We start from the raw sequence: 10,000 nt of genomic DNA, 5'->3' as shown, positions 1-10,000 counted from the left end.
TGAACCAGTTAGCAGGCAGGGCAGCCGGCCGGCCGGTAATTAGAGCCGGCCGCCTGTCCGCCCGCTAATAAGGGTGCAGTTAGGTGCAGACCAGCCCAGCGGCTCCAGGGGCTAAGTACATGTGGGTAAATGATGAACCAGTTAGCAGGCAGGGCAGCCGGCCGGTAATTACAGCCGCCCGCCCGCTAATAAGGGTGCAGTTAGGTGCAGAACAGCCCATCAGTTTCCAGGGGCTAAGTACATGTGGGTAAATGGTTAACCAGTTAGCAGGCAGAGCAGCCGGCCGGCAATTAGAGCCGCCCGCCCGCTAATCAGGGTGCAGTTAGGTGCAGAACAGCCCATCAGTTTCCAGGGGCTAAGTACATGTGGGTAAATGGTTAACCAGTTAGCAGGCAGAGCAGCCGGCCGGCAATTAGAGCCGCCCGCCCGCGAATCAGGGTGCAGTTAGGTGCAGAACAGCCCATCAGTTTCCAGGGGCTAAGTACATGTGGGTAAATGGTGAACCAGTTAGCAGGCAGAGCAGCCGGCCGGCAATTAGAGCCGCCCGCCCGCTAATCAAGGTGCAGTTAGGTGCAGAACAGCCCATCAGTTTCCAGGGGCTAAGTACATGTGGGTAAATGGTGAACCAGTTAGCAGGCAGAGCAGCCGGCCGGCAATTAGAGCCGCCCGCCCGCTAATCAAGGTGCAGTTAGGTGCAGAACAGCCCATCAGCTCCAGGGGCTAAGTACATGTGGGTCAATGGTTAACCAGTTAGCAGGCAGAGCAGCCGGCCGGCAATTAGAGCCGCCCGCCCGCCCGCTAATAAGGGTGCAGTTTGGTGCAGAACAGCCCATCAGCTTCCAGGGGCTAAGGACATGTGGGTAAATGGTGAACCAGTTAGCAGGCAGGGCAGCCGGCCGGCCGGTAATTAGAGCCGGCCGCCTGTCCGCCCGCTAATAAGGGTGCAGTATGGTGCAGAACAGCCCATCAGTTTCAAGGGGCTAAGTACATGTGGGTAAATGGTTAACCAGTTAGCAGGCAGGGCAGCCGGCCGGCCGGTAATTAGAGCCGTCCGCCTGTCCGCCCGCTAATAAGGGTGCAGTTAGGTGCAGAACAGCCCCTCTGTTTCCAGGGGCTAAGTACATGTGGGTCAATGGTTAACCAGTTAGCAGGCAATGCAGCCGGCCGGCAATTACAGCCGCCCGCCCGCTAATCAGGGTGCAGTTAGGTGCAGAACAGCCCATCAGCTTCCAGGGGCTAAGGACATGTGGGTAAATGGTTAACCAGTCAGCAGGCAGAGCAGCCGGCCGGCAATTAGAGCCGCCCGCCCGCTAATCAGGGTGCAGATAGGTGCAGAACAGCCCATCATTTTCCAGGGGCTAAGTACATGTGGGTAAATGGTTAACCAGTTAGCAGGCAGGGCAGCCGGCCGGCCGGTAATTAGAGCCGCCCGCCCGGTGATAAGGGTGCAGTTAGGTGCCGGCCAGCCCAGCAGCTCCAGGGGCTATGTACATGTGGGTAAATGGTGAACCAGTTAGCAGGCAGGGCAGCCGGCCGGCCGGTAATTAGAGCCGCCCGCCCGGTGATAAGGGTGCAGTTAGGTGCCGGCCAGCCCAGCAGCTCCAGGGGCTAAGTACATGCGGGTAAATGGTTAACCAGTTAGCAGGCAGGGCAGCCGGCCGGCAATTAGAGCCGCCCGCCCGCTAATCAGGGTGCAGTTCGGTGCAGAACAGCCCATCAGCTCCAGGGGCTAAGTACATGTGGGTAAATGGTTAACCAGTTAGCAGGCAGGGCAGCCGGCCGGTAATTAGAGCCGACCTCCCGGCCATTACGGGTGCAGTTAGGTGCCGACCAGCCCAGCAGCTCCAGGGGCTAAGGACATGTGGGTAAATGATTAACCAGTTAGCAGGCAGGGCAGCCGGCCGGTAATTAGAGCCGACCTCCCGGCCATAGGGCTGCAGTTAGGTGCCGACCAGCCCAGCAGCTCCAGGGGCTAAGTACATGTGGGTAAATGATGAACCAGTTAGCAGGCAGGGCAGCCGGCCGCTAATTACAGCCGCCCGCCCGCTAGTAAGGGTGCAGTTAGGTGCAGGACAGCCCATCAGTTTCCAGGGGCTAAGTACATGTGGGTAAATGGTTAACCAGTTAGCAAGGCAGGGCAGCCGGCCGGCCGGTAATTAGAGCCGGCCGCCTGTCCGCCCGCTAGTAAGGGTGCAGTTAGGTGCAGAACAGCCCATCAGTTTCCAGGGGCTAAGTACATGTGGGTAAAAGGTTAACCAGTTAGCAGGCAGGGCAGCCGGCCGGCCGGTAATTAGAGCCGCCCGCCCGGTGATAAGGGTGCAGTTAGGTGCAGAACAGCCCATCAGTTTCCAGGGGCTAAGTACATGTGGGTAAATGGTTAACCAGTTAGCAAGGCAGGGCAGCCGGCCGGCCGGTAATTAGAGCCGGCCGCCTGTCCGCCCGCCAGTAAGGGTGCAGTGAGTTGCAGAACAGCCCATCAGTTTCCAGGGGCTAAGTACATGTGGGTAAATGGTTAACCAGTTAGCAGGCAGCGCAGCCGGCCGGGAATTACAGCCGGCCGCCTGTCCGCCCGCTAATAAGGGTGCAGTTAGGTGCAGGACAGCCCATCAGTTTCCAGGGGCTAAGTACATGTGGGTCAATGGTGAACCAGTTAGCAGGCAGAGCAGCCGGCCGGCAATTAGAGCCGCCCGCCCGCTAATCAGGGTGCAGTTAGGTGCAGGACAGCCCATCAGTTTCCAGGGGCTAAGTACATGTGGGTAAATGGTTAACCAGTTAGCAGGCAGGGCAGCCGGCCGGCCGGTAATTAGAGCCGGCCGCCTGTCCGCCCACTAATAAGGGTGCAGTTAGGTGCAGAACAGCCCATCAGTTTCCAGGGGCTAAGTACATGTGGGTAAATGGTTAACCAGTTAGCAGGCAGGGCAGCCGGCCGGCCGGTAATTAGAGCCGGCCGCCTGTCCGCCCGCTAATAAGGGTGCAGTTAGGTGCAGAACAGCCCCTCTGTTTCCAGGGGCTAAGTACATGTGGGTCAATGGTTAACCAGTTAGCAGGCAGGGCAGCCGGCCGGCAATTAGAGCCGCCCGCCCGCTAATCAGGGTGCAGTTAGGTGCAGAACAGCCCATCAGTATCCAGGGGCTAAGTACATGTGGGTAAAGGGTTTACCAGTTAGCAGGCAGGGCAGCCGGCCGGCCGGCAATTAGTGCCGACCTCCCGGCAACAAGGGTGCAGTTAGGGCGCCGACCAGCCCAGCAGCTCCAGGGGCTAAGTATATGTGAGTAAATGGTTGACCAGTTAAGCAGGCATGGCAGCCGGCCGGTAAGCGGAGCGTCCCGCCCCGTAATACGGGTGCAGTTAGCTGCAGAACACACCGGCAGGTCCAGGGACGAAGTAGTGGACGGGGAAACGGTTAACCAGTTAACAGGCAGGGCAGCCGTACGGGCAGTAGAGCCGCCCGCCCCGTAATACGGGTGCAGTTCGCGGCAGACCAGCCCCGCAGCTCAAAAGTCTAAGTGGAGAACGGGGAACCGGTTGACCGGTGAGCCGAAGCATGCCAGCAGGCAGGGAAGGTGCAAAAAGGGCCGATAAGACCGAACCGGCACGACTGACAGGCTGCCGGGGGCGGGTTCCCAGCAAACCAGGTGAGGGGGCGTGGCCGGAGGCCGCGCAGCAGAGCCGCCCGCCCGTGAGTACGGTTAGAGGCAGCAGCGGGCTTCCCCAGCAGGGCAGAAGCCGAAGTGCAGGGAGCGAAATGGTTAACCAGCGAGCAGGCAGCATTCCGGCAGGGCTGGAGGGCGAAAAACGGCGTAAAATAACGGACCGGCAGGAGGAAATGGCTGCCGGGGGGCGGACCCAGAGCCCCCACGTGAGGGGGCGGTTCGGGAGGCAGAGCCGCGCATGCGCGGTTGGAAAACGCGTCACGTCGGAGCAGGGTGAAATCATTAACCAGTCGGCCGCTTCGACGTCGGCTGGCCGGGCCGAGGAGGGTCGGACCGGGGAAAGGTTCCCGGTTTCGTGTCCGTCGGGTGGTCCCGAGTGCGGCAGGAAAAAATCCGGAGTCCTGGGAGCCTTTTTTAAAAAAGAACCGGTCCGGGATGGGGTCGGATTTGGAAGCGTTTGCGGGGCCTAGGTGCCTCTTCGTCGGCATGACTACCGGACGGTCACCCGCCGATCGGCATTTGCGATTTGTTGGCTGGGGAGGTTGGCGGGGTACCTGCAGAATAGTAGGAGGTGGCAAATCGAGAATCGGTCGACATCGCCAAGTGCCTTCTCGAGCCTCCAGGTCTGCAGGGACCGACCCAGGCTGCCCCCAAACCGACCGCGAGGCCGTGCCGGGCGGCCATTTTTGGCCATTTTCGGCATTTTTCGCGTCTTTCGGTAGGTCACGGAAAGCGGCGGCCTGAAGCCCGGGCGTGCCCGGGGAAGGCTCCCCTTCGCCCGCGGGACCGGATTTGCCCCGGAAACGTCCCGAAGCCGGCCGGGAAGGCGGTTTCGAGGGCGAAGCACCTCCGATTGCCTTCGCAAGGCCGGGGAAAGTGGCCCCTGGGCCCGGGAGAGCAAAATCCGTGCGAGGACGGAAGCCCATGAGGTCAGATCCGAGGCTCTTACCCGGCGCCCGGTGGGGGTATTCCCGCAAAGAGCAGCGAGTGCGCCCGGCGACGGGTCAAGTTGCAATTTCTGGCATGCCACTCCTGGAGCTGGTTCATGAGTTCCCCTCGGAAGTCCCGATGAGGAAAGGGCAAAATGGCGTTTTGCGGGCTTTGGGGCCTCTTCGTCGGTAGGACTACCGCCCGACCTTACGCTTGGAATTGTCGGCAGGGGAGGTTGGCGGGGTACCTGCAGAATAGTAGGAGGTGGCAAATCGAGAATCGGTCGACCTCGCCAAACGCCTTCTCGAGCCTCCAGGTCTGCAGGGACCGACCCAGGCTGCCGCCAAACCGACCGAGAGGCCCTGCCGGCGGCCATTTTTGGCCATTTTCGGCATTTTTCGCCTCTTTCGGCCGGGATGGAAAAGCGGCGGACTGAAGCCCGGGCCTGCCCGGGGAAGCCTCCTAATCGCCCGGGGGACCGGATTTGCCCCGGTGAGAGCCCCGGAAACGTCCCGAAGCCGGCCGGGAAGGCGGCCAAGGGCGAAGCACCTCGGATTGCATTGGCAGGCCGTGCAAAGTGGCCTCCGGGCCCGCGAGACAATGCAGGGTGCCCTCGGTGTGCCCCTGAGAAATGGTTAACCGAAAGAAGGACAATGCGCCTCGGATTGCATTCGCAGGCCGTGCAAAGGGGCCCCCGGGCCCGCGAGACGTTACAGATTGCCCTCGGTGTGCCCCTGAGAAATGGTTAACCAATTGGACTTAGTCTCTGGCAGAGAGACAAAGTGCTTTCACGAGAAATGGTTAACCAATTGGACTTAGTCTCTGGCAGAGAGGCAAAGTGTTTGCACGAGAAATGGTTAACCAATTGGACTTAGTCTCTGAACGGCAGGCAAATTGTGGCCTTGAGAAATGATTAACCAATTGGACTTAGTCTCTGGCGGAGAGGCAAAGTGTTTTCTCGAGAAATAATTAACCAATGAGGCCAATGGACCTCGGGTTGCATTGGCAGGCCGGGCAATGAGGCTCTTGGGCCCGCGAGAGCAAAATCCGTGCACAGACGGAAGTCCATGAGGTCAGATCCGAGGCCTTTACCCGGCACCCGGTGGGGGTATTCCCGCAGAGAGTAGCGAATCTGCCCGGCGACGGGTCAAGTTGCAATTTCTGGCATGCCACTCATGGAGCTGGTTAATGAGTTCCCCGCGGAAGTCCCGATGAGGAAAGGGCAAAATGGCGTTTTGCGGGCTTTGGGGCCTCTTCGTCGGTAGGACTACCGCCCGACCTTACGGTTGGAATTGTCGGCAGGGGAGGTTGGCGGGGTACCTGCAGAATAGTAGGAGGTGGCAAATCGAGAATCGGTCGACATCGCCAAAAACCTTCTCGAGCCTCCAGGTCTGCAGGGACCGACCCAGGCTGCCGCCAAACCGACCGACAGGCCCTGCCGGCGGCCATTTTTGGCCATTTTCGGCATTTTTCGCCTCTTTCGGCCGGGATGGAAAAGCGGCGGCCTGAAGCCCGGGCCTGCCCGGGGAGGCCTCCTAATCGCCCGGGGGACCGGATTTGCCCCGGTGAGAGCCCCCGAAACGTCCCGAAGCCGGCCGGGAAGGCGGCCAAGGGCGAAGCACCTCGCATTGCGTTGGCAGGCCGTGCAAAGTGGCCTCCGGGCCAGCGAGACAATGCAGGGTGCCCTCGGTGTGCCCCTGAGAAATGGTTAACCAAACGAAGGACAGTGCGGCTCGGATTGCATTGGCAGGCCGTGCAAAGGGGCCCCCGGGCCCGCGAGACGTTACAGATTGCCCTCGGTGAGCCCCTGAGAAATGGTTAACCAATTGGACTTAGTCTCTGGCAGAGAGGCAAAGTGTTTTCAAGAGAAATGGTTAACCAATTGGACTTAGTCTCTGGCGGAGAGACAAAGTGTTTTCAAGAGAAATGGTTAACCAATTGGACTTAGTCTCTGGCAGAGAGGCAAAGTGTTTTCAAGAGAAATGGTTAACCAATTGGACTTTTTCTCTGAACGGCAGGCAAATTGTGGCCTTGAGAAATGATTAACCAATTGGACTTAGTCTCTGGCGGAGAGACCAAGTATTTTCACGAGAAATGGTTAACCAATTGGACTTAGTCTCTGGCAGAGAGGCAAAGTGTTTTCACGAGAAATGGTTAACCAATTGGACTTAGTCTCTGGCAGAGAGGCAAAGTGTTTTCACGAGAAATGGTTAACCAATTGGACTTAGTCTCTGGCGGAGAGACAAAGTGTTTTCAAGAGAAATGGATAACCAATTGGACTTAGTCTCTGGCAGAGAGGCAAAGTGTTTTCACGAGAAATGGTTAACCAATTGGACTTAGTCTCTGGCAGAGAGGCAAAGTGTTTTCACGAGAAATGGTTAACCAATTGGACTTAGTCTCTGGCGGAGAGACAAAGTGTTTTCAAGAGAAATGGTTAACCAATTGGACTTAGTCTCTGGCAGAGAGGCAAAGTGTTTTCAAGAGAAATGGTTAACCAATTGGACTTGGTCTCTGAACGGCAGGCAAATTGTGGCCTTGAGAAATGATTAACCAATTGGACTTAGTCTCTGGAGGAGAGACAAAGTGTTTTCACGAGAAATGGTTAACCAATTGGACTTAGTCTCTGGCAGAGAGGCAAAGTGTTTTCAAGAGAAATGGTTAACCAATTGGACTTGGTCTCTGAACGGCAGGCAAATTGTGGCCTTGAGAAATGATTAACCAATTGGACTTAGTCTCTGGCGGAGAGACAAAGTGTTTTCACGAGAAATGGTTAACCAATTGGACTTAGTCTCTGGCAGAGAGACAAAGTGTATTCACGAGAAATGGTTAACCAATTGGACTTAGTCTCTGGCAGAGAGGCAAAGTGTTTTCACGAGAAATGCATAACCAATTGGACTTAGTCTCTGGCAGAGAGGCAAAGTGTTTTCAAGAGAAATGGTTAACCAATTGGACTTAGTCTCTGGCAGAGAGGCAAAGCGTTTTCCTGAGAAATGGTTAACCAATTGGACTTAGTCTCTGGCAGAGAGGCAAAGTGTTTTCCTGAGAAATGGTTAACCAATTGGACTTAGTCTGTGAACAGCAGGCAAATTGCGGCCATGAGAAATGGTTAACCAATTGGACTTAGTCTCTGGCAGAGAGGCAAAGTGTTTTCCTGAGAAATGGTTAACCAATTGGACTTAGTCTCTGGCGGAGAGGCAAAGTGTTTCCCGTTGTAATGGTTGGCCAATGCACTTCGGATTGCGTTGGTAGGCCGTGGAAAGTGGCTCTTGGGCCCGCGAGAGCAAAATCCGTGCGCAGACGGAAGTCCATGAGGTCAGATCCGAGGCCTTTACCCGGCACCCGGTGGGGGTATTCCCGCAGAGAGTAGCGGGTGTGCCCGGCGACGGGTCAAGTTGCAATTTCTGGCATACCACTCCTGGAGCTCGTTAATGAGTTCCCCTCGGAAGTCCCGATGAGAAAATGGCAAAATGGCGTTTTGCGGGCTTTGGGGCCTCCTGGACGGTAGGCCTACCGCCCGACCTTACGGTTGCAATTGTTGGCAGGGGAGGTTGGCGGGGTACCCGGAGATTTTCGGGGACACGATTTTCAGAACATTTTCAGACAACGGTCACACTTTAAAAATGCCCAGAAAAGTGCGACTTTGAGGGTGGTAAGCGTTTTCAAATAGAATACCTTTCAAAGAGCTCTCGGAAGTCCTATATGAGGATTTAAGATGAATTTGTGCGGGCTTTCCGAACTCCGTTGTCGGTCTGAAATATCGGCCAGGGTCCAGACCGGTGGTAACCCTGGTTTAATAAACATGGCGTGTGGCGAAAAGAACAGACAAAATGACAAAGTGTCAAATATATATATACATGTGTATTTATGAACAAAAAAAATCACAAAGTGTCACCTGGCGGTGTACTTGATGATGAAAAATAAAAATACAAAGTCTGTTCACAGGCACCTTTGGGGCGGGGGTGCCTGAGTCCCCTTGGGTTGCACACTATAGAGTGTTTGACATGGACAGAGTCAACACTGTGTGCGTGCCCAGAACCCTTTTGAACGCAGGCGACGCACGCCGGTCGGCATTTCCTCTCCGTGCGAGCGCCAACAGGTTGCTTCCGTTGTTTTACAAATAAGAAAATTGTATTTATGAGCAGCAAAAAAAAAAATCACAAAGTTTCACCTGGCGGTGTACTTGATGATGAGAAATAAAAATACAAAGCCTGTTCACAGGCACCTAGGGGGCGGGCGGGGTGCCTGAGTCCCCTTGGGTTGCACACTGTAGTGTTTGACATGGGCAGAGTCAGCACTGTGTGCGTGCCCAGAACCGATGTGAACGCAGGCGACGCACGCCAGTCGGCATTTCCTAGCCGTGCGAGCGCCAACATGTTGCTTCCGATGTTTTACAAATAAGAAAACTGTATTTATGAGCAAAAAAAATCACAAAGTGTCACCTGGCGGTGTACTTGATGATGAAAAATAAAAATACAAAGCCTGTTCACAGGCACCTAGGGGGCGGGCGGGGTGCCTGAGTCCCCTTGGGTTGCACACTGTAGTGTTTGACATGGGCAGAGTCAGCACTGTGTGCGTGCCCAGAACCGTTTTGAACGCAGGCGACGCACGCCAGTCGGCATTTCCTAGTCGTGCGAGCGCCAACATGTTGCTTCCGTTGTTTTACAAATAAGAGAATTGTATTTATGAGCAAAAAAAATCACAAAGTGTCACCTGGCGGTGTACTTGATGATGAAAAATAAAAATACAAAGCCTGTTCACAGGCACCTAGGGGGCGGGCGGGGTGCCTGAGTCCCCTTGGGTTGCACACTGCAGTGTTTGACATGGGCAGAGTCAACACCGTGTGCGTGCCCAGAACCGTTTTGCACGCAGGCGACGCACGCCAGTCGGCATTTCCTAGCCGTGCGAGCGCCAACAGGTTGCTTCGGTTGTTGCAAAAATAAGAAAATTGCACCGCTGCGGACCACCCCTCCACCCGCGGTTGAACCAGTACCCGAGCGAGGCCACGCTGGCTCCGAAAGCAGACGTGTGCTCGGTGGCGGGGAAGCGGTGTGCGTGTGTCTCGCTCCTCAGAGGAAAGATGCGGTGCTAGGTGTCCGATGCGGTAGGGCCCTCGGCCGGCCAGCGCGTATGCTGGCGGTGAGGCTGAGCGGAATACCCTCGCTCTTCTGTTTCCTGCGGGTCACAGACGGACACATTAGCATGTTTGAGTGGTGGCTGGCGCACCTCTCGAAGCCACAGCGCCTTGTGAGGCCGAGGCGCCGATAATGTTAAACGAGTGGCACGATTTTCCAGTGAAGGAACGGGTGTTGGATCGCCAGGTCCGCCGCCTTCACCCGAGTGTGTGATGCAGCTAGCACACCGGGTGCCCGCAAAAAGAAATAAAAACCCGTTCCTTGTGCTGAACGCACGATTTCTCT

Source organism: Cetorhinus maximus, unplaced genomic scaffold, assembly GCF_964194155.1.
Source record: "Cetorhinus maximus unplaced genomic scaffold, sCetMax3.hap1.1 HAP1_SCAFFOLD_891, whole genome shotgun sequence".
Classification (NCBI taxonomy): Eukaryota; Metazoa; Chordata; class Chondrichthyes; order Lamniformes; family Cetorhinidae; genus Cetorhinus; species Cetorhinus maximus.
This window is presented reverse-complemented; position numbering follows the sequence as displayed.